Source organism: Marmota marmota, unplaced genomic scaffold (assembly GCF_001458135.2).
Source record: "Marmota marmota marmota unplaced genomic scaffold, marMar, whole genome shotgun sequence".
NCBI classification, from domain to species: Eukaryota; Metazoa; Chordata; class Mammalia; order Rodentia; family Sciuridae; genus Marmota; species Marmota marmota.
The window spans coordinates 25,469,402-25,494,362 of NW_025999949.1; the positions used below are offsets into that span (position 1 = coordinate 25,469,402).

At 47.3% G+C, this 24,961-nt stretch overlaps 1 protein-coding gene across 5 annotated transcripts in view; it reads left to right on the top strand.

The window, feature by feature from the left end:
• The window catches only part of LOC107142918 (COPII coat assembly protein SEC16-like), a 392,435-nt gene that overhangs the window by 244,437 nt on the left and 123,037 nt on the right, over positions 1 to 24,961 (top strand). The window contains exon 6 of one of the 5 annotated variants that reach the window (XR_007347229.1): positions 177 to 4,185. The exons of the other annotated variants lie outside the window; for them this stretch is intronic. The gene's annotated coding sequence lies outside the window, so the exon portion shown is untranslated. Of the gene's footprint in view, positions 1 to 176; positions 4,186 to 24,961 lie in introns of those variants that run through there. 5 annotated transcript variants of the gene reach the window in all.

Below are 24,961 nucleotides of genomic sequence, written 5' to 3' on the forward strand. Positions count from 1 at the left end.
ATTTGGTTTCGGTTGCATTGTGTGCTGTATGCCCAGTATCACAGTGCTCCTTGCTCAGGGACTCTTGTAATAAATCCTTCAGAATCTGGGCTCAAATGCTAATTTGTTTGCAGTTTTTATTTCCCTAAAGGAAAAAAAAAAACATCCATTTATGTTTCTCTCTTTTATCTTTGCAGGCCCTTAGGGGCCCATTCTCAGTGGCTCTTTTAGAGCTGATGTAACCAAGAAATCAATACCGCCGTTGGATTCATCCCTGGTAACCATCGTGCCCCTGCATCCTGTGCCCTGTGATGTTGACAGAGGTGTCAGAGCCAGGAGGAGGGGAGGTGCTTAAAAGGTGGGATGGGAGCCTTGAAAACGGGGGGAGAATTAAAAACCCTGCGGAGCCCTGCTCAGCGGACCAGAAATTGCAGGTTGTTGCCCAGGGTATAATCAGGTCTTCTTTCAGAAAATGTAACGGCTTGTGGTCAGACGTGGAGGGGGATCTACAACCCTGGGGCATCACAAGGACCTTCAGAAAAGTTCAGTCAGCAGCTGTGGGGTGCAGCCGCTGAGCCAGAGGCTTAATGTTCTCCTTCAGGGACCAGGTGCTCAGCACCTCCAGAGGTGGGTTGGAGGGTGGACAGGAGCCATGAAATTTCCTTCTTCCAGTGGATCTGGGCTCTTGCTACTGCGGCTGCTCTCGTCATTTCCTGCCTCAAGGAGAGAGAGCATCCTTTCTAGGCACAGTGCGTGGCTCATGGAAAGCACTTGGGGACAGCTGGGCAGTAGCTCCTGCTGTGGTCTGTAGAACACGTTCGGCTAGGTAGGTAACAGCTACCTGTTGGGCACCACCTCCCCGTGAAGTGTCACTGTAGGTGGGGAGCTGGGGTCTGACGGGAAAGGCAATGTACCAAACCCATCATTCACAGAGCTCACCTTCTGCAGGGACTGAGAACTGAGTGAAGCGGTAGCTCAGACTTTCTCCCTCCCAGAAAGGTGGCCAGCACTCCCTGCCCTCTGAATCTTCTTCCCTTCCTTGTGTACAGTGAAGCTCTCAATAAGGTGATCTTGCTTCCTTGGAGACATGTCTGGAGACGTTTTGGGTTGCCACAACTTGGTCAGGGGTGGCGAAGGTTTTTTTTTTTTTTTTTTTTTTTGTGTGTGTGTGTGTGTGGGCACGCGCGCGTGTGCGTGCGTGTACACACATTATCAGTATCTGCAGATTGAGCATACCTAATCTGAGCATACCTAAGTCAAAGATCCTGCTTTGACTGGTCTCCCTGGCGCGTCTGATTGTCCTCCAGCGAGGGAGGGCTGGGTGCCCCTAAATCTGAAACTTTTTAAATGCCAACATGACACTGAGAGAGGAAAAGCCCACACCATGAAACTTTGTTTATGCACCAAATTATTAAAAAATTATTGTATAAAATTGACTTCAGACTATGCGTATAAGGTCTATATAAAACACATCCACCCACAATATGTGTCATTATGTACATGGAAATATTCCACAGTCCAAAAAAAGATCTGAAATATGAAACATTTATGGTCCTAAGAACTTTGGATAAGGGATGCTCAAACTAGTAAGTAGAGGCCGGGGTGCTACTGAGACGTTTTACCACACACAGAGGACAGCCCAGCAGAAGAGTTACCCAGCCTGCAATGCCAGTGTGCTGAGGTTGAGAAGTCCTGGTGCACAGGGGTAGCTCCTGGCCTGTATCTGCATTTCCCAGGTTCCTCTGCCTCTAGGTGTGGCCACATGACTAGTTCTCACCAATGGAGGGTGAACAGAGTGTGTGCCCACACCCTTCATGGGACTTTAAGAAGTGGATGTACTTTGTTCCTGGCCTTGGGCTGGAGGAAAAGAACAAGGTTCCAGATTCCAGGTGGATCCACCTGGGACCTGAAATTAGCATGTGGATGGGAGCTGCCTTTCAGGAGGAGACATTCACCTTGAACTGTCGTTTTACTGGTAAGTAGAAATCTGTTGTGCTCTAACCCTTGTGCTTGGGAGGTCTCTCAGCTATGGCAGTAGAATCTGCCCCAACTGCTGTCTTCACTAAGATCTGCCAATGGTTCTCCAGTGATAAGAAGAGCCAACATAGATTAAGCACATCAGTGAGTCAGATGTCGGGGCTCTTGAAATGTAGATCTCATTTTGTCTTCCTGTCAGTCCTATGAAAGGGGCTTGTTTTACAGATAAAGAAACAAATGGTCAAGGTAAACAGGACGCATAAGGACTACCTGCCAGTTTTATTTGGACTCGTGTTCTCTACCAGGGGAGCAGGTTCTTCTCCACCCTCGGTCTCGGTCTCTTCAGTTGTGCCTTAGCATCTCTCTCAGGGTCTCTGTACCTACTGTCCCCTCTTTGGTCCCTCTGCCACCATCTGAACCTTCCAGATGGAATGACCTTTTAAGGCCCTAATCTGAACCTACTTCTTTCCTGCCCAACTTTCTTCAGTTGCCCTTCGTTGCCCTTGGGATTAAGCACACCGTCCTTGGCAGGGCAGGACGGTCCTGGGGGAAAACCAGCCCATCCTGCCACCTTCTTCTCTTATTCCTGCTCCTTTTCCCCACACGTCCCCTGGGCGGGCACAGGCTTCCACAGCACTGCTAAGAATGGGATGGTCTTTTTTCAAAATTATTCTTTCTCTATGAGCAAACCACTGTTAAAAGTATCTGGCTTCCCCTGTGGATTGTCAAGGGCTCAAGAAAGGGCTGTTGGACCTTCTCACGGGAACGCTGTTGGATGGCAGGTTCATTCCAACCAGATACTGCTACAGCTCTTCAAAACACAAATGCAGCCAGGCAGTGCACACCTGTAATCCCAGTGGCTTGGGAGGCTGAGGCAGGAGGATCATGAGTTCAAAGCCAGCCTCAGCAATGGTGAGGCACTAAGCAGCAACTCAGTGAGACCCTGTCTCTAAATAAAATAGAAAATCGGGTTGGGGATGTGACTCAGTGGCCTGAGTTCAATCCCCAGTACCAAAACAAAACAAAACAAAAAAAAAAAACCAACCACATAATTGCATAATGTAAGGTAAACCCAGTTTTCCAGCTGTGCTGAGCTCTCAGATCCTGCTTGTTCTTGAGGGACTCTATTGACTTTGGAGTGTGATCTGGCAGCATCACACGACAGAACGTCATTCCTCACTGTAGTCCCTAGAGAACTCTTGCGTGCAGGGGAGAAATATAGCATTTGCAACAATAAAAATGCAGATCAACGAAATGTCCATCCTCAGGAGAATGGCCGGAAACTCGTGCAAAGAGCCTTCCACAGGCGTGAAGGTAAGTGAACTGGCGCCACGTGTCGGAAGAGCAGTGGGTCTCAGTAAGATGATGGCAAGCATAAGAGCAGTCTCGAAGGGCAGCTGCAATGGGATGTCATTGAAAAATGCCATATTCTTGCCTGACAGTGTCCCTGTAGGACACTGATGGAATACTAAGAGAAGCTCCCTCCACAGTAATGGCAGGGCTCGGGGCTTGCTGAATGCCACAAATTCCTCCCATCCTGTTATGCACCCCCCCTTTGATGTTCCTGCCATCTGGAAGTGGGATCTATCCCCCCTTTTTTCCTTTTTATTATTTTTTCATTTATTTTTTTAAATACATGACAATAGTGGAATGCATTACACTTATCATTACTCATCTACAGCACAATTATTCGTAACTCTGTGTATAAAGTATGTTCTGGGCTGGCCTGCTGACTTGTTCTGGTGATTGAGCAAATGTGCCTTGCAGTGAGTCCCAGAGGGCTGGTGATGTGTGCCTTCACTCTTCAGAAAGCTTCCGGTGCCTGTAAGGAAACTGGTGAGAGCCTTTCAGAGTCCTCTTGAAGAGACAGACAGTCCCACAGTCAGCACCAACCAGGGCCAGCTGACCCTGGTCCACTGCAAATATGCGAGTCCAATCAGCACCATGCTGAGCAGAACCGCCCCGCTGAGCCCAGTTCAGATGACCCACCTGTGGCACTGTGAGCAAGGGCCTGGGTCTTTTTTTCGGCCACCAGGTTTTGGGTGGTCTGCTATGGGCAATACTCAACATAGAAGCGTCAAAGAACAGAAAAGAGTTTCTGAGGCCCCCAGGCAAGACGGGAGTTACCTGAAGGGGTAAGGAGGAAGCAGTGTTGAGGCTACCCAATGTGGGACCCAAAGCATGGCTGTCAGGAAGACCCCAGAACCACAGAACCCTAGCAGGGACGAAGCCAGGCTCTGGGCTGAGCCCAACTAGAGCCAGACAGTGAGGGAGTCAGAAGACACCCTTCCCTAGGGCCAGCTTTCTGCAGCACAGAGACGGATCTGGGAAGAGCTAGGGACCAGAGGGAGTCACCAGGGCATATCTTGTCCCTAAAAAGTGGACGGTGAGAACATCTAAGAATGAGAAACCTCAAATCAGGCTGCAAGTCACCTCTGGGGTGAAAGGATCTCTACCTTAAATAGGCTGGTGAGTACCTGAGAGTTCATTATGTTCCCATATGCACTATTTTGTATGTCTGAAATGAGTCACAGTTGAGTCCACGAAGCCACCATTGAGTCACAAGATGGGTGACCTGGGAAATGTCACATTACCTCCCCAAGCCTTAGCTTCTCTGTATAATGAAGCCATGACATTCCCCTCAAAGGCCCCCGTGGGTATGGGGCAGAGCTGGTGAAAGTGGGAGCAGAATTGCTGCCACCCAAGCGATTTTTAAGCAGGTGGCTGTCACAATAGAGAGAATCACAGAAGGAGACAGAAACAGAGAACTCCTCTGCTATGAAAATCAGTGTCTCTGCATAGAGCAGCTGGGTCCCCATGTCTTTCCAGACAGCTCTGCTGTGCCCAGGTCTCCTCTCCACGGAGCACGTGTACATGCACACAGGGACACACTCACAAGGGGACACACTCGGGCTCACACTCGTGCACACCTCACACTGCGGCACACACACACTTTTCAAAGGAGGCCCATCAGGTACCTGCTGACTCCGGAAGGAGCCAGCCTCCCCACTCTACCTGCCATTTTGCCTGCAGGCCAGGCGTCTCTCTGCCTAGTGTGATGGCCTTTGCTGACAGGGAATCAGGACAAAGAGGCAGGAAGGTGGAATTTTATGGGGACTGAGCGCAGGTCCTACCTCCTGCCTCTTCTTAGCACTGTGACATGTACCACTTGTGTGACATCTCTTGAAACCTCAGCTTCATCATCAGAAAAACAGGCAGAGCAGTGGTCCCCTTCCCCTGGTGTGTTTTAGGACTCTTCATGATCGCGCAGGTGAATCACTTGCACCAGGCTTCACCCACTTACGTGCTCACAGACTCAAGTGTCAGTGTTGTGCAGGAGCAACCCAAGAGACTGGTTTTCAGAATAGAGTGAGTGTTTCTCTCCTGGAACGCAGCTGGAGAGCCAGTGGGTGACAGGCAATAGCGCCGCCCCCCCCCGCCCCGGGGGATTTCAGGACCTGCTTCTCCCCAGGGTGACTCAGAACTGTGGGCAGGGGTTAGGATGGCACCCCTGTGAGGCCTGTCCCCTGGCTTCCTGGAATGAGCATGTAGGTTGAACTTACTTGTAACAAATGGGGCAGTGGCAGAAGCAATGGGTGCCTTCCTAGGCTGGATCATAGCTTGGATCAATTGCTCTGGGGAAGTTGGCTGCCAACTTGAGGGGACACCCAGGCAGCTTTATGGACAATCCCATATGGCTGGAAACGGAGACCTCCTGCTGACAACCACCATGAAAGAAGGCTGTCTGTCAACCATCAGGAGGGGAAACCTTCCTGGAAACAGACCCTACAGGCCAACAAGCCTTCAAATGCCTGTAACACCAGCTGACATCTTGACCACAACTTTGTGGAAGACCCTGAGCCAGAAGCACCAGAGAAGGCTTGCTGAGTTTGTGACCTACCCAAACTGTGACACAAATGATGTGCATTGTTTTAAGCCCCTGAGTTGGGGAGTAAGTTCTTATGCAGCAGCAGATAACCAAAGCACCAGTCTTCCTTTATCCTTGGATAATGAATTCCAAGATCCGCAGTGATGCCTGAAACCACAGATAATACCAAACTCTATATAAACTATGTGTTTTTCCTATTCAGAGATTTATGATTTATTTTTCTTTCCTTATTAAGTCATGAATTTATGCCTTTTCATTTAAAGGAAGCATTTTATACTTCTTTGGGGCATCTCCAAATGGCCAGCATCATGACTTTTGTGCATTGAGGTCATTATTAAATAAAGTAAGGGTTATTTGACCACAATACTGCATTGTAACAGTCATTCTGTAACTGATGTGGCAAAGTAACTCATGGGTAGGTAGCATATACAATGTGGATACTCTGGACCAAGAGAAGATTTGTGTCCCAAGTTCTTCATGCTACTCAGAATGGCATACAATTTTAAATGTTAGAGTTTTTTTTTTTTCTTCTGGAATTTTCCATGTGGTATTTTTTTGGACTCTGGCTGATTGCAGATAACTGAAACTACAGAAAGCGAAACTGTGGCTCGAGAGGGGAACATTGTGTAGCAGCAGGAGTGGGGAGAGACAGAAAGAGTTTTCTTTAGGGTGCCTAGTGCCTGATCCTGTGCCAAGTTCTTTCATAAAAGCCACAGATTTGATTTAAGACATTTAAACCACCCAAGAGATGGTGGATAAATTATCTGTCACTCCAGGACAGGAGAGTGTGTGACTGAGTAGCTTTCCCAGCCACCACCGCTGAGCACTGGGGCTGGTGAGTTTCGTAGTCAAGTCTGCGGGCCTCTGGCATCCCTGCCTGGAGGAGAGACCTCCCTGGTGTCATGGCAGGTCAGTAAGCTTTGCCCAAGTCTCTGTGTTTGCTAGGCCTTCCCTCTTTCCCTTTCTCCTTCCCTCCTTTCCTCTCTTCCTTCCCTGGTTTTTCCAGTTGAGAATGGGGGAGGAGACATGATAACCCATTTGTCTACCATTTGTCTACCAGGAGTACGGAAGACAAAACCGTGTGTCTGCGGCTGCCTCTTTTTTAATAGTCCCCCTAGCACCTGGCATAGGTGGGAGCCACAGGATCTATGAAGATTGATAGGAGTGTTTTTCAAATTCAGCTGTCAATGCCAGGGCAATCATCCTGCCTCCTGCCTGGAAAGTGATTTTCAATTTTCCTCTTTGGTGGCATCCTAAGGCAGACAGGCTCTTCTGTTTCCATGGAGAACCTACTCTTCCCTCTAGGGTAGATGCCACCCGCCTGTCCTCCCCTCTTCCTTCATCCTCCTTCCCTCTCCCCCTCCCTCCCTCCCTCCCTCTCCCCTCCCTCCTCTCCTGCCACCCTCCTTCATTTCTTTCTCTTCCTATTTCTCTCCCTCCTTTCTTTACCTCTCATTTTCTTCTGCCTCTTCCTCTACCAGCTGAGCTTTCTGCCAGCAGCTGAGCACAATGATGGCTGTGGCCCCAGAGAGGACAGTTCTGTCCCCCTCTCATGCTCTGTGAGGAGGGTCTTCTGTGGACTGAGAAACTTCACCCTAGATCTTTGGATTCTTTTCTCCCTAAAAACTTGTTATTCAAAGAGCTCAGAGCAGGGGAGCCAGCCTGGGCCCAGGAAGGCGAGTCTGTGCAGTGGTCCTGGTCCTGGTCTAGTAGCCACATATTTGTGAGGCCACAGGGCCCACTTGTCTGTGTGTCCTCACATGCAAAGTGACAAGTCCTGTCCCAGGAGCTATTTTGAGAAAATACTGGGGAGGGAACAAATTCCTTCCTGTAGGCCTCTGGGTCATCCAGCTGACACTCCTGCTCCCCAAACGCAGGAGTAGGGGGTCCTCTGAGGACTGAGTGTTGAGTAGAGTCCTAGGAGGACCATGGGCCTGGGCCAGGCAGAGGGGGTGGGGACACAGGAGCCACCTACATCGTGCCTGTGGTGCTTCATGGAACTGGAATGCGGCATCTGTATAATTGAACAAATAGGAAGAGTAAGGTAAAATCTCAGAGTGGATGTGAGTGCCAGTCTCAGAGCGTGAGTAGCTCCAACTGTGTGTCTCTTCGTGTGTGTGCGTGTGTGTGACTGCACGTGCACACACCAATACCCTCTGTGAGTGTGCATATGCAGTTTGAACAGTAGCCACTTACTTCATGTCAGGCCCGAGCACAATGGAGAACTTGAGTTATGGAACTCAAATCCTCAATATCTGGACACACAAAACTCAGATAGTCAACTCTGAGAAAAGGGGGCTGCGCCAGGAAACAGTGTCCTAAACAGAAGAGACTTTACCCCCACACTGCCCCCCCCCCCCCCCCCGGGGTGAGGTCGCTGCCTTGTGACCTCTGAGGTGGGTTTGGTGTCAGCGACTCAGGTTTGCATGTGTTTCCAGAATCTCAGCGTGAATTCCACCAGGAATTTGTTGCAGACAGCTCTGTGCATATTTTACTTGGTTCCAGCTAAATCTCTGGAGGTGTTTCTTCCCAGGCACCCTCACCATCCTCTCTTCCTCCCACACTTTCTGATCACCATCTCTACAGTGGGTCCTCTTCCAGGTGCTGTGGACACAAAGATGATTCAGAAAGAGTCTCTGTCCATGAGAAACTTCCAGTCTGTGGGGGGGCGGGGGGGGGGAAGAGAAGTAGAGCTACAACAACAGAACACAATCCCGGAGGGGCCCAGAACATTCTGGCAGGGGAGTCTCCAGCCTCCCAGGGACCCTGGGAAAGACCTTGGCATAGACATTGGTGGGTGATAGGAGAGGCTTTGAAAGAAGAGGTGCTATTTTTCAGAGAGAGCACTTTGGAGAGAAAGACAGGGCCTTCTTCTCCTTTCTAGGCGATTGAAAATGGTTCTAAATTTCCTGATACGAAATGACTGGGCCTGTGCTATTTTCATGGCTTTTCACGAGAAAGACACATGTAATGAAATGACACGCATCCCAGGGGAGCGAGCACAGGGAGGTGACCCCTCCATTCTCCTCCGATGCCAGTTTAAGTCCTCAGGGGGGGAGGGGTATAAGTGGAGATGAACACTGACCAATCCCACTGCATCTCCACTGACTTGAAGCCATCTCATTTAGTCCTCGTCAACAGCTCTGGAGTACCCTGGCTAACTCCATTTTACAGCTGAGAAGACGGGAGACTCAGGTTAAGTAGTTTGCTCAAACAAAGAGCAGGACTTTGAACTACAATTTATGTGACTTGATTCCCAAGTCTGTGCTGTCTTTCTAACAAACCCCATTAACCTACAAGAATTTTCCATAGAAAATATAACTTCATGACCAGTGGGCTTCTTGTCAAGGATCGTAAACTTGGAATTCAATATAGAGTCACTGTTATTCCAGAAAACAAACAAACAAAAAACCCCCGTGCTTGCCCCTTTTGAAACAAATAGCATGCTTTGGTAAGATGGCAGTTATATACATTGCTGTTGACATCAGTATTGCAGGCTCCTTCTTCGGGAGAGCCAGGATGCTGCTCATTTGCATACTGCTTTGCATTCATTTGCATTCTCTCTCCTATGCAAAAATCAAACAGAGCTAATTAGTGCAACCCTGTTACAATGAGAAGCAGGCCCAGTTTTCTCTGCCAGGGCAGATGGATCTCAGAACAGGGACTGATACAACCCAAAGCCAGTCACGTCCTGCCTTGGACATGCCAGGAGAGTTGAGAGGGAAACACATACACTGAATGAAAAGTAGGACAACCGAGTACCATTATTTTTTCAAATAATGTCCCTTTGAAGTGGCTATTGCAGAGTGAAAGGGTGGGAGAGAGAAGGAAAGAGAAAGAGAAAGAGAAAGAGAGAGGGAGAGAGAGAGAGAGAGAGAGAGAGAGAGAGAGAGAGAGATCAAAGAAGGTGGCTGGAACTTTGCCACATCCAGGATTTTATCGGAGAACGAGCACAGGATTTGGATCCCAAAAGCATCAGATAAAGTCAAACTTGAAGTTTGGCTTTGCCACATGATGTAGGATCTTGCACTTCCTGGACCTACTGTGTTTAAATGGGAGGCGGGGGAATCTATGGGAAGATACTTTACAAATGGTACAACACAAAACACAGGTAGATTATCATGGGTTATTATCTCAGAAGGCAGGACCCAGGTCAGTTGGGGCCCTGGGGCTCTTCACCCCTTGCAGGGTCCAGCCCCTGGATGGGATATGATCCTAGATACTCAGTGTGCATGAGTATGTGTATATGTGTGTACACACATGTGTTTAATAAGCATCTAGAATGGACCAGGCATGTGCCAAGTACAAGACCATCATTATTTCATTGAGTGGTACCCATGATTACTCTATGAACTGTCTGTTATTATGACTCCCATCTTACAGGTCCCACTGAGGCTCAAAACTCTTGCCAAGTGCACTAGGAAACTCTTGACCAATAAGAACCCTCTCTCTCCTGAACAGTAATAGTGATATTCAGTTTATGTCACACTCTCCTGTTTCCATGCTTTAAGCAAGATACAGCTTTTTGCTAGTGTATAGTCCCCCTCCCCACATCCCCTAGTTGTGACGATTTTGATTTCGATTTGACTTTAGTCTTTTGTCACTGAGGACTCCTTGTCCACAGCAGGTCATTTGGATTGTTTTCTACTTCAGCACTATTTTCCATTCTTCTGAACGGTCCATTCCACAAAGGGCAGCTCCAATCTCCCAAGGCAGATTGCATTACTGTCCTCAAACCCTCACTGCCTCTCCGAGGGGTGGAGACAGCTCTCTACCCCAAGGGTGTGTGGCCTGGCCAGGTGGCTTGCGGATGACGTGTGAATGGGTGTGATGGACGTCATGGCTGGGGAGAAGAAAGCACAGGGTTTGTCACATTTGATGTTCCCTCTGACTTGATGATGGATGGTGCTGTAGGTAGAGTCCGCTGCATAGCTGGACCTGGGGTGGGGACAAGGCAGAGCAGTCCTGGGCAACAGGTGATGGGCAGGTCATGCAAATAACTAACAAATCCTGTCACACCCCTTCAAGATTTTTAGAGGACCATAACCTCGCCTTTTTGCCTTCAACTTCCCCTCTATGATGTTATGAGATGAGCTCTGGCAGGTTGGCGTTTCTCCTCAATTCTTGAGGTGAGTCACAGACCTGACTAGTTGTTATCTTGAGTGTTCAGAGACTTATCCAAATGATACCGCCATTACTCAAAATATTTGGTACTATTTTGTCCATTTTTAAAAACTACTTTATACTACTACTGTTGATGGTAGTAAATGCTTTACAAGATTATTTTGTTTAGTCTTGACAAAAATCATGACAAGTAAGATATCTTAACTTCCGTGTTCCAGACAAGAAAAACAGAAGCTCAGAAATGTTCCGCATCACACTGGCCATCACACAGCTAAGGGGAGGGGGGGTCAAGATTTAAATTGGCATCCTCCTCAGGCACAAGCCCTAATCTCCTTACTTACTGCTCTAAACTGAATATTAACTACTTGAGTCATACACCTGAGTCACCAGAGAAGGTTGCAAATGTTTTGTCTGATTACAAGAATTCAAATAATTATGAGACAATGAAAATCACCGATGTGAGAGGCAGAGTCCATTACAGACTTTCCTTATAACCTCGGGCTAGATGGGCTTCCTCTCTGGACCTGGGGTTTCATCTGGAAGATGGAGCCCTGTGCCTCAGACCACACAGACCACAGATCTGGCCAGTGGGGTCATTCAGCCCCTTGAAAGCTTACGCAAAAAGTGATGTCTAAATGCGCTTTTCTGGGCAGAGGATCAGTGATGTTCACCAGGTCCCTGAAGGGATCTGTTATTCCACCCCCCCACAAAAAATGAGGAATTCTAATTCTCTGATTGTTGAGTATGACTTACCACTTTCCCTAGAAGTGGGTGTGGAGGCAAGAACACATTCAGTCTGACTAACTATTCCTTGAGTTTTAAACGGTGTCAGACTTATTAAAGAATAACTGGAAGACAAGCTGTATCATTTCATTTTTTTTTAAAAAATCAGTAAAAAAAATGTTTCTTCCTCACATTCCTGTGGCTTCCTCATGCTTAACTCTGCAGAGAAGCTGTTCTTTCCTCTCCTCAGCCAATAACTGTGTCATTAGCGGTGACTGTTGGTCATTTCCTGTCTCATTCAGCCAAACAGCCAGATTATTTTGAGCAGGGTGAGAACAGGCCCTGGGCTGTGAACCTGGCCTCACAGTAGCTGGAAGATGGACCTCCTTGAACGGAGGAGGAAAGCAAAGCTGTGCAGAGGGGCTGCATTCATGGAGCGCCAGCCGATCCCAGGCACTGGGCAGGCATTTCATTCATTCACTTAGTCATGCAGATCTGTTCCCAGCCAGTGTTTATGGGGTGCCTGTGGCACACTGTTCACTGCTCTAGGTGCTGGGGATACAGAAGTGCACCCACGAAGCAAGTTGCAAATTCCTGGATTTTTGTGTTCTAGGGCAACTGGATGCTTTCTTCTTATAAAAATTAGGAGAAGTATATATCAGTAAACTCTATGCTACTTCTCGGCATATAATACATTATAGTCACTCAAGATTACTTTGTGTTCTCTTGAAGGCTACTGTATTTTTATTATAGCAAACAGTTAATGTAGCTAAGTGCAAACTTGAGCTGTGCCTGCCTTGTGGTATGTAGTACCTGAAGCCTTTGCTCTCATTTCCTGGTTCCCACTCCTGCATTGTTAGTCCGACTCCCTGAGAGTCTTCCAGGTGCCTATGTAACTTGGTTATTTGCTAAGGATGTGGGCAATTCTGAGTTCACCTTTTCAATTTTTTTCCCCTATAGTCCTCCCCAACCCGCCCCACTAATTTCTAGTGTCTACCAACCCAGGCTCTATTCTAGGAGATCTCAGTCTTCTGCCACTAATGCTGTGCAAAATGGGGAAGGTGCTCAGCTAAAGCAGAGAAAACTCGCAGATCTTACCCGCTCTAGTTCTGTCTTATGCTTTCCCCTGGCCTCTTTGGTTCTCTCCCAGGCATGCATAATTTAGCTGTCAGTCAGATAATTGGACAGAGTTGATGCTCAGTGTTTGTATCTCACTGCTTCTGTGGTTCTTTCATTGCCAGAAATTTGCTTTTCAATGTCCATCTGTTCCTCTAGTTCTACATTCTGATCTGTGGCCTGGCGGGCCACTAAGGGCAGTTGTAGAAAGTTGTCATGGGGGTAGCAAATCACACTGAAGTTAGAAAGCTGCACAGTCCCAAATCTTCTTTTTTTTATTGGTTTCTCAAGATTAATTTCCTCCTCTAACTTTGGTCTGCTCTAGGATGCCTTTCATTACCTTTAAACAGTTTGGAAAAACATTTTACCTGGTTTTTCACAATGGTTACCTGCCGAAGGACTCATGTGAACATTTCACTGCTGAACCATTGCTGCTAATTAAATCAGACTCAGTATCTATAGACATGCAGGGTGTGGCAAATGGTCCTTGTACTTCAGACATCTCTTTAGGCTGAGGCTTTGGACTTTAATCTCATTTCATTCCTATTTATCCTCTATGTAAGTCACAGAAGCTATGTCCTCAAATAAAGTGTAAACCCTTGAGGTTAGAGGTGTGTAGGAAGTAAAGCTGGGCATGCTGGGTACCTTCAGTAATCCTATAGCTTTGTCACTATCAGTAACTGTGGTTGAAACAAAGGCAGTTGGTCCTCTTAAAACATCCACACTAGAGGAAAGAAGACTTCCTGTGTATTCAGCACTGTGCTTGCTTTGCAATACATTGGTTTAGAGATGTAATGTTGAACGTAAGGGCAACTGGGTGCTTTCTTCTGAAAACCCATTCTATTCAGCCCTGCCACTCACTCCTTGAACGTGAAGTTGGCATGTGTTGATTTTGATTATCCAGCAGACACCCATCCTTCTGATCTCCTTGGAGTCCATTTCTGACTCATCTAGTTGAGGGAGATCAAGGGCAGAAGAACCTGTGTCCAGGCTAACCAGAGTCTTCTATCTGCTGGTGACAGTGATTAACTACTACAAGGATGTCACGGGATTCAAGTTGGTCCACTGAGATTGACTCTTGAGACTTGTATTAGAACTTCAAGGGAAAAGAAGTTTTCCTTCACTTGGCATCCGTGAGGAGATAGGGAATAAATGCTTATTGACTTTCCACAACAAGTAACTTCAAGGAAAAAATAAAAGCAATGTGAAGCTGGCCAATTGTCCTCTTAATCCTCTTCCGAGGACAATGGAAGGCAACTTTGACTCCTTTGGGGAAGAGTCTGCCTCTGTGAAAGTAAAACTAGAGAAATTAGATTTGAGAGATGGGAAGGAGTAGCATTCATCTGGGCTTCTGTAAGCAGCTGTGTCTGAAACTGTTTAGACCTGAAGTTATGCCTACCATAGTTCAGTTTTGAAAGAGTCATGTGCTGAAGACTTGGTCACCAGCCTGTGAGGCTGTTGGAAGGTGGTATAACCTTCAGGAGATGCAGCCAAGTCAAGAAAGATAGGTCTGGGGGAGTGCCCTTGACGGGATGCTGGTCTTTTCCCCTCTCTTGTTCAGCATCCTGGCTGCCCTGAGGTGAGGACATGCTTCCTCCATGATGTACTGTGCCACCACTGACCCAAGGCAATGAGACCAAGACAGCATGGGCTGAAAGCTCTGAAACTATCAGCCGAAATATACCTTTTCCCATGGGGCCTAGCACGTGTGAGGCCCTGGGTTCCATCCTCAGCACCACATAAAAACAGATAAATAAAATAAAAGGTATTGTGCCCAACTGCAACTAAGAAATAAATATTAAAAAAATAAATAAATGAAATAAAGCTATTGTGTCCATGTACAACTAAACAATAAATATTATAAAAACCCTTTCCCCTTATTAGGTTGAATATCTCAGTATTTTGTTAACGTCATAGAAAATTGACTTAAGATAATACCTAATGTTTTTAGATATCTGAGCCCATAAATTCCTTTTATGGTAAAGCCTGCTTGAGCTGGGTTTTATCACAAGCAATTCAAGAGACCTCAACTAAAAATTAAAAATTCATTGTCTCTTTAGCTCCTGCATCATAATTATCACTACCATCTTGCCATACCCCCACAAGTGCTGCCTTCTCCAAGTGTAGTAAGCTATTTGTAGTTCTGCAAATGGAACTTAGGCCAAAGGAATTTAAGGAACTGCTTGCTCATGGTCAACCAGCTCCCATGTGTCAGATTTAGAACTCAGATGTTGCTTTGCCCGCCTCTGAATCAGGCTTTATGATTCACTCCATTGCAAAGATGGTGAATGGCACAGAACAATCCTCTCTCCATCTTTCTCTCCTTTTCTTCATCCCAAACCTGTCCTACAGCTTTGTCAGGCCTTTTAGAATATTCACACTGAAGTCTTGGGGAACAGGGTGCATTCCCCAAGTTGTATCTTTCTTAAAGTCTGAATCTTCTTTCCTAGGATAAGCGGTCCCTCTGCCCATCTCTAAAATAATGAAATCGGTTTGGGGAGGCAGCCAGGACTAAAAAACACATTATTTTCATTTGTGATATCTGCAATTAGCAAGACATCTTCTAAAAGCATTTTTATAAGCTCAGAGAGACAGGGCAAGAAGCCTCATAAACCTGTTGCAGATATTTCCGATAAAAGCACGTGGGGAACATGTTTTTATTTACCTTAAAGATTCTGCAGTCTTTGCCATGGAAACCTTTATTGATCTTGCCTTGATCTGCCAACATAGGTACCCCTTGGCTCAGTACATCTGATTTTCCATCTCAGGAAAGGATGGACTGAAGAAATGGCTTTCTGACATTTCCACCAAAGATGTTTTATTTGTGTTGAGGACATAAAAACTGTCAAAATCCAGAGTGAGACCACTTTTTTGTTTTCTTTACAGTCTCGTGTCCCCTTATCTTATGGTGTTTTCTTGATCTCCTCCCTTGTCCTGTGCCTGACCCCCCATCATGTCCACTTATCTTCATCCATCTCCATGGCTGTCTTTCTGTCTTTCTTTCTCATCTGCATTTCTCCACTTCCATTTCAGTTCTCTGACTCACAATTAAAGTACCACTGACTGTGTTCATGAGAAAATAATTCTAATTGCCCTAACTCTAGGAAAAATCATCCTTCCCATTGGATATTCCTGTCTTCTAAGTTGTGTTATGTGCAACAAGAAGTTGCTTTCAGTTGTTTTTTTTTTTTCCTTCAGCCAGAAGCCTCATCTTGTTACATCAAGTTTTCTTATATAAGACTCTGAGCAGGGACCAGAAAACTTTCCCTATAAAGGACTTGATGCTGACTACTTTAGACTTTGTTGGCAATTTCTTGGCCTTGCCATGGTAGTGTGCAAATGGATGGTGTGTCTGTGTTCTAGCAAAACTTCATTTACATAGATAAAGTCATTTTCCATCTCCTGCTCTAGGACATTCCTTGTGGGGGATGGAGTGCTCTTAGTTTTCCCCCTGCATCTCGCCCTTTGGTTGTATTGCCTAAGATTACCCAGGAAGAGTGGAGCCGGATTCCTCCTTCATTGCTGTTCCTCTCCATGGATACAGTTATGCTTTGCTGAGGCAGGGAGTGGAGCTTTCCTTTCCAGGAACCTCCAATGTCTCCCCCTTGCCCATTTAATGATGAGTCTATTCCTTCACCTGCCATTCGAGTCTCACCAAAGTTGGGGAGCAGGTTTCTATTCCATTGAGACTTTACCAAGAATTTCCATGCACCCACCACACTTACCCATTCGCTCTCCTCCAACCACATGGAGAGCACTTTGGCCATTGCTCTGTAAGGCTGCCTGCCTGGAGCTCCTGTATATTTTCCAACCCACTTATCTCTGTCTCTACTTTCAAGGCAAGACAAATTGTACCTGTGGACTCTAGGTAAGGTTCTCTCACAGGTGTTCTTTGTGCGGCATTTCCCACCATCCCTGCAGTGCCTTTCTGTTGTCCTCATCATGGCTTCAAAGCTCACTGGTGACCCTCCCCCTCTCCCTGCCGTTCTCCTTCATGCTTCCCCAGACTGTGCACACCTGGCTTCTTGGGTGTCCCATGAGCCTGCCATACTCTCTCCCCTTTTGGTGGCTTCTGCTTGGATTGCTCTTCCTCTTGGGGTCCAGCAGGTTGTGCAATGACTTCCTCCCATCATTCAGGTTCCTACATAAATAAGACCTCCTTCAAGAGCCCTTCCTTGGTCACCTGATTGGACTTAGCACACCCCAAAGCCATCATGTGGTGCCAGTTCATTTCTTCATAGTAGCCTACTTTCGAAACCCGACTATAGTGAAAATCTTCTTAACAAAAGGGCTCTTTATGCTTTAGTCACCAAATTGATCAGCTATTTCACCAACATTTGTTGACTGAATGAAATGACCAACAGAACGAGACTCTTTACAAGGAAAGCATAAAAGATAGAATAATTTGAGCATCCAATAAGTGGTTGGATCAAATCCCTTTACGATCCCTTCCAACTCTAAGATTCTGTGATTTGAGGTTATGCCGTCTCTTTCTGAAAATTAACTCATCTTCCTGGTTCTGGTCTCCATGGACAGGCCCCCCATCCTTTGAGCCGCTCAGGTTTTAAAACACATGGTCTGTTAAAGCACATTGCCAGGCCCGCTCTCCACCCTTCAGGTTGGCTTCCTCTGCGTGTTGACCTGGTGCTGCATGCCAGGCTCTTGGGGCAGAGAAGATGGCCATAGATATTTTCAGTTTGCTTCCTCCTAGTTTAACAGATTCAGATGGAAAGGGAGCTCCTTTTCTCAGTGTCTGCCTGTCAATCCAGGAAAAGGTCCTGCATGACTCTACTAGAGGAAGACACTCAGCCCACACTGGTCACTAGTGCAAGGGGTTGTTTGTAGGGTGGATCTCCTTGTGTCCACCCCTGAGATGGAGGGCTGGGATGGCTACCTATCCTGGCCAAAGTTTTATTAGAACCATTTGGACAGGAGAAGGGGGCATTTCCTCCAGGAAAGGAGTAGTGGATGGACAAGCCGTACACGTCTACTGCATAGCTGCCTGGAAAAGTCTCCAGTTTTAAATGTGCCAATTCTTTGTTGGAAGAAGTAAAAGGGCCGATATCTTCCATGGCAATTGAGGTCAGGTCCAGGATACTCTAGTGCTATGGGTGTGGGATGTTCCTGGGGAACTGGCTGACTTACTGAGCATTGAGATGAGGCTTGCTCTTCTGTGCACTTCTTTATGAAAGATGGTCAAACCAGGCTGTGCTGGAGAGAGTGCAACCCATTCTCCAGCTTCCCTCTTGCCTGCTTGTGAAATCCTGGAGAGAATTTCTCCCCACCCCCTGCATCTGAATCCACATGGATGGGCTTTCTTCAGATGTTTTCTGGTACTTTCTCCTGCTCTACCCTTTTGATATCCACCTCCTCTATTGCTGTAGCTCTTTAGTGTGCTTGTGTTCTCTGCTGGAGGTTAACATGTTGAGCAAAGGGTTTCTTCTGATTTATTTCTGAATCTTCTCTTGCTCATAAAATGTTCCTTTCACACAGAAGGCACAACTGGTATTTGATGGATTGAGTTTTATTGAACTGAATTGAACATGCCCATCTGCCTAACGTCTATGAGCTGAATGGTTGATCCGGTTTTTACATTGGCCAACTTCAATTGTTAATTGTATCTTTGTGCATGTTTGTCTGAGGATTACCTGTACTGTAATGGGACTCTGACAAGGCAGGGTTGTCAAAGGATATTTATCCAATGTGATACATATGGGCTGTGTGTCTACCCCAAGATGGGCAGTGTTAGGTGCTATAGCTATGGTGGAGAACGTGGCAGACCGGGCTCTGCCTTCAGAAAGATTCTAGTCAGATCTGAGAATTAAATAATGACATGCTGGTTTATAGAACTGTGGGCTGACAGCGAGGATGAGAGAGGGGAGGTGCCAGAGAGTACAGGTGGGCTGGGGAAGCCCACGTCTCTGAGGTGACGACTAGGGAGGTTAGGGGTGAGAAGTGGCCATTCCCCTACTTGATGAAATCAGGCATCCATTTCCTCAACTTTCTGGATCCCCCAGAGAGCTCAATCTGCTCTTGTATTGGCCTGAGTGTCCATGGGGCTCTCTCTTTTCCTTCTCACTGCATTTCATACAGTATATTGAAATGCTCTCTTTGTGGTCTGCTTACACCAGAAAATAGATTCTATCTTATTGGTTGTGTCTGTCTCCCGGTGTCTAGCACTCCGCAAGACACATAGCGAGTGTTGGAGAAGAGTGTGTGACATGAATGAGCGAGCTCAATAGAGAGGGTCTGTAGGGGGACATGAGGTTGATCTGAGAGGTGCACACGCAGGTGTCTTATGGCCTAGATAATGTTCTGAAAGAATTGATGGCACATGGCTCCTTGTTACAGTGGGGACAGCCATGAAGGCTGATGGCCTGGTGGTGCTGGAAGCAAATAATCTCACAGCTTAAGTAGGGAAGCACATGGCTCTCTAGGCTGGACCAGGGGATGAGGGGCCTTGCCTCAGGACTTCAGGGGGAGAGATGCACAGATCATTTTCTGTTGAGAGGTTACTAGAAACTGATCCCAATTCCTAAGGGCCAGGGCTCTGGCCTTGTCTGGGACCTGTCTTGTTTTGAAGTTTGTGCTTTGCCATTTGGATTTGTTTTCCTTCTTCAAAAGCAAAAATAGATTTAGTTCTTTGCTCAGGTACTCTCTGAGTGTAGGTAGGGTGCTGAGGTGCCATCAGCAAACGCTGAACATAGATACTGGATAAACAGATGCCCTTGGACACTGTCGGATGCCCACAAGGATGTGGAGAGAAGACAGAGTCGTGGGGATTCCCTGTTACCCTCAGCAATGTGATGATCACCAATGGCATATGATTCATGCCTAGGCTCATTGTGCCATGACCATGTGCCAGGCACCCTGCTGAGCTCTTTACATGGACATTTTTTCCCAGAGAACTACATAAAGCAGCAGAGACCACCAGCATCTCCATTGCTCAGGTAGGTGACCAAGGTGCAGAATATTTCCAAGCATTACCTGGTGCCAGCAATTCACTCAGTGGCACATGGAGCCCCTTTTGTGGTCTCAGGAGCCTGTGAAGTAGGCACATGTGGACCTCCTTGGTGCAAGAATAGGTGACAAAAGTCTCTGTCATACCAGGTATCCGTGAGATGCCTGGGACCTGAAGAGAAGCCACTAGCTCAAGGTCACTCAGTGTCTGGAGTTGGAATTGGAATCTGTACCTGGAAGCTCACTCGAGCCAGTCCTATTACTCTAGCAGCACAAACCTGCCTCCTCTATCAGATGTGACTCTGGGCAACAAAAGGGCTTGAGGAGAGGCTGGGGTGCTAAGAGTGACAGGGCCATCTGAAGCTCAGTGACCTGAACTTTATTAATAAAGACAGCAGGGGTCATTAATTCGGTGCCTCCTATGTGCAGGAATGTTACCTGAATCATGCTGAATTCTAGTAGCTTTTCTAAGGTACAGCCATTCCCCTCATCTTGCAAGGTTGGGAGATGAGATGCAAGAAGGCCATGTTACTCGTTGAGTGTCACTAAACTACTGGTTATGGAGCTGGACTTTGAGTCTGAGTCCAGCCAGTACCTAGGCCGGTGTGGCTCTTCTCCAAGACCGCCCTCCTGCTTCTCAACTCTGTGCACTTTAGCTCCACTTTCTTTGCTGATAATACAGAGGAGACTCCTCTAGGAAGGTGAAACCAGATGCAGAAAGATGAAATCTTTGGTCACACTAGGCACATCTTGTCAGAAGCATCATTCCTGCTGGGTGGCTTCATGTTTGTGTAGACAGGGCTCCAGGTGAAGAAGAGCCCCTGGTTTTATGCTCTGCTGTTACCTGACATGATCCATAGCTGGATCTTTGAACTGCAAGAGGCCCAACACTTTTATTATGATCAGCTCTGATCTCTGTGTGAAGGGCACTTGCCCTCACCCCATCTTGCTGGCCTGCTCTGAGGGCTGTGCTCATGCACAAGGAAGCACTTGGGCTCTAAGATCCCTTTGACTCCGCACCTCATGCCCCCAACTTCTATTTGTAGACAGACTTTGCCCAGGACAACTGGAGGAAGGACTAGAGAAGAAAATTAGAAAAATGTGCCCCTTTCAGTTAGGTTGCTGTGGGGTCAAGTTGCTGCTCTGTTCCTTCCAGCTTTGAGACCTTGGGCATCTGCTGAAATTCCTCTCAACAGAAGTCATTTGCCCTAGGGTTCTTCATCTTCCAATCTGCTCAGACGCTGCTCTGAGCCTCCTCCCTGAGTCCTTCCCTTATGGGTCGGATCTGAAATGTCCTCCAAAGGGTCATGGCTTGACAGCTGGGTCTCCAAAGCAGCAGTAGTCAAAGGCAGACTCTTGGGAAGTAATTGGATCATGAGGGCTCTGACCTCATCAGAGCATAAGTCCATGGATGGATTAATAATCTGATAGCGTTTTGGGGAGCTGGTGAAAACTGCAGGAGACGGGTCCCGTTGGAGGATGTCTGTTTTAGTCAGCTTTTTCGCTGCTGTGACTAAAAGACCTGATCAGAATGATTGTAGAGGAGGAAGAGTTTTATGTGGGGACTCACAGTTTTAGAGGTATCGGTCCATAGTCAGCCAGCTCCGTTCCTCAGGGCTTGAGTGAGGCAGAACATCATGGTGGAAGCGCATGGTGGAGGGAAGTGGCCCACATGATGATCAGGAAGCAGAGAGAGACTCCACTTGCCAGATACAAAATATATATCCCAATGCCCACCTCCTCCAGTCATATTCTACTTGCCTTCAGCCACCACCAAGTTAATCCCATCAGGGGATTAATTCTCTTGATTGGGTTAAGGGTCTCATAACCCAACCATCTCTCCTTTGATCCTTCTTGTATTGTCGCACACTTATATTGACTCACACCAAAACAATAACAGGATCCTGTGGGCATGCCCTTGTGGACTATGTCCTCCTTGTCCCTGGCACCTCCCCGCCTCCCTCTGATTCCTGGCTGCCATGACGTGAGCAGCTTCCTCCACCACACACTCCGCCATGATGTTCTGCCTCACCCCAGGCAATGGAGCCAACCAACCTTGGATGGAGACCTTGAGCCAAAATAACTGTTGCCTCCCCAAAGTTGATTTTCTCCCGTATTTGTCCCAGCGATGTCAAGCTGATGAGCACACCTTTCCTGATTCTACCTGAGGAAACGGAGGCATAGAGAATTCAGGTGTAACCCCAAGGCCCTGCAGTGTAATCTGCAATGCACATGGATCCATTCAGCTCCTCCAGTACCTCACTGTCACCTGCCCTGGTACCGTCACATATGCTGGCCTCAGGTGGCAGCTTCCTGCTCAACCTGATGTTCCTGCCTGAGGATACCTTCCCTGACCTCCTGCTTGGAAGTCACCCGATGGCTCTTCTCTCTCCTGGGACCCTGTGCCCTTTCCTTCATAGTTCTCATCCCCATTTTCGTTTCTATGTTAATTCTTCGTTTATTGTTTAGTGTTTCCCTCCCTCTAGGGATGATGTTTTCGTAACTAGACCACCTTTACTTGGCCCGGGGTCAAGTTCGTAGTGGGTGCAGTATAAACACGGGAGGTCATCCTCGAGCAAATTAAAGAGAAGTTGTAAGAACAGTGAGTGAACGGAGGAGGAGCTGGAGGGGAAGGTAGGAATGCCTGCTCCCCACATGGGGTTTTGGTGAGGGAGACACATTTTGAAGGCAGAGAGAGCAAGGTGCCTGGGTGCACCTGTAAAGCTGTCTTGTGCTGCATCCTCTGACCATTTCTGCAGTTCCAGTTTCCGCGGGTGCTGCTGGGCTCGTAGAGGGAGTCTGTGGACGTTGCCCTATTTGCAGCGTGAGGCTGCCCTGGAGGCGAGGCCCAGCTGGAGCTAGTCGGAGGCCTGGCCGGTGGAGCAGCCTGAGCACTTTTCTTGCCTGGGTCCTGGCAGCTCTCTGACTTCAAAGCTGGAACGCACTGACCCAGAACACGGTGACCTTTGGCACAGTTTCCTCCCCATCCCTCCCCTCCTCTCCCTTCACCAGCAGGCAGGGAGGAGGAGCCCAGCTCCCTGCGTCCACTTGGCTTTCTGCAGTGGCTCCTGCAGGGCATGTTCCCTGAGGTTCAGAGACTGGAGGGAAGAAGGATGAAGAGGGCCACAGCAGTGACTCTCTAAGCCCCAGGGAAAACAGATCGCCTTCCTGCTTGGAATTTGGCATTTGGGTCAACTGTGTGCCAGCCCATGGGATTTTCTCTCCTGTGTTCTGAGAGGGAGCTGTCACTGGAAGTGCCCATCTAGACAGCAAACCTCCGAGTGAAGCCACCTCCTATCCAGCTCTTGTGTCCAGCCTCCCAAATGCCATCTGATGTGGAATGAGCTGACTTGGATTCTGATTTAGTGTGCAGTTAGTTATTAAGAACTCCCTGAACCTCGGTTTTCTTATTCATAAAATAGAGATAATAATAGAAACTCCCTAGGATCTGAAGAGGCTGGCAGATGATGTACATAACGTGCCTAACATAGAGCCTGACACGAGGCGGCAGGTAATCAATAAACAATGTCATCACCCCTGCCAGAGTGCCGTGTTTGTCCACTAGGCTGTGTTACCACGGATCACCTTCTCTATACTTGTGCATCGGCATAACCACTTTTTGGCTCAGGAAGCTGAAGTCAGGAGGCTCTCAAATGACCTCATATTCACATGACATGTTAGAACAGGGGATGCAAATTCCTGTCTGTCTCACCTTATCGTGATGATTTTTTAATGCTTGGACTACCTCACTCAGTAACAGAAATAAAACTTAATTTATGTTGTCGGCATCTTATGAGGCTTATGATTCTCACTGTCACCATCACTACAGCTCAGGATTTTGATATGAGGACTCCCCCCAAATTCCTGTGTTACTGCGGGGATGTTCAGAGGTGAAAGGATTGGACTGTGAGAGCTGTGACCTAGCTAGTCCATCCGGGTTTGAATGAACTGACTGGGGGGTAGCTGCAGGCAGGCGGGCATGGCAGGAGGAAGTCAGGTCGCTGGGGGCATGACTTTGGGGTTGATAGTCTGTCCCCTGTCTCCTCCCTCTCTCTGTTTCCTGGACACCACGAGTGTGGTTGGCACTCATCTGCCATGCCCTACCACCATGATGCTCTGTCTGTGGAGCAATGGAGTCAGCCAACCGAGGACTAAACCTCTGAAACCATGATCTAAAATAAACTTTTCTTCATCTAAATTGTTCTTGTTGAGTAGTTTGGTTACAATAATGCAAAGCTAACTAAAGCACTATCAAATAATAATGAATAGAGAAAGCCACCAACATTTGTAGAGGACTTCCTAGTTTACGAGGTACTTTCACTAACATTGTCTCCTTTGGAATCCACGATCTTGCCTCTGCAGATGGAAAACTCTAGAAGGTATTGTGACAATGACTTCACAGTTCCCTCTGAGTTAGGGCCTTATTTGCATCTGCCATGGAGGGGTTGGTTAATTCCTGGGATATATACCTATGTGACCTGCTTAACTGCAACTCTGTTATTTATGGGCTCTGTGTCTTCAACCACTCTGTGTCTCTTTCTTCATCTATAAAATGGGGACAGTTATAACAACATGAAGTGACACATAAAAGCTGTTCAAGCCAGTATCTAGCACATGGGAATGATAGATAAATAACTGACACTATTACCAAATGGAAAAATATTCAACTTCTGTTAGCACCCCACTACCCCAGCCAACACACACACACACACACACACACACAATTGCAATAACTGGATGAGAATGGACTTAAAAAATACTCAATTAGAGAATACCAAGGAGATCTACAAGCACTAGGGTGATTCAGTAGGAACCAGAAACAGCAGAGCCCAAGGGTGTGGTTTTGGTTCAGGACCAAGGACAGTACCCAATGTGCTCTCCTGCCCTTCTTTGGGACAGGAGGCCCATGGGTTCTGAGTGTAAGAGCTGCTTGACCTCGAGGCTGCTCTGCTCTGCACCTGCCCTCATCCTTCTCCCATTAAAATGCTTCTCTTCCTCTCTTACCACAAGACATTTCTAACACAGTGAGCAGCACGGGGATCCAGCATCCACCTCTACGCCTACCACTCAGACTTAACAGATGTTGACATTTTGTGCAATCACTTCTGATCTTTTATTTTTATACATGAAACTTGGCAGGAGCCACTGTAGCTTCCTCCATGCACCTGCTCCTCAGTGCCTCTCCCTCCTCCC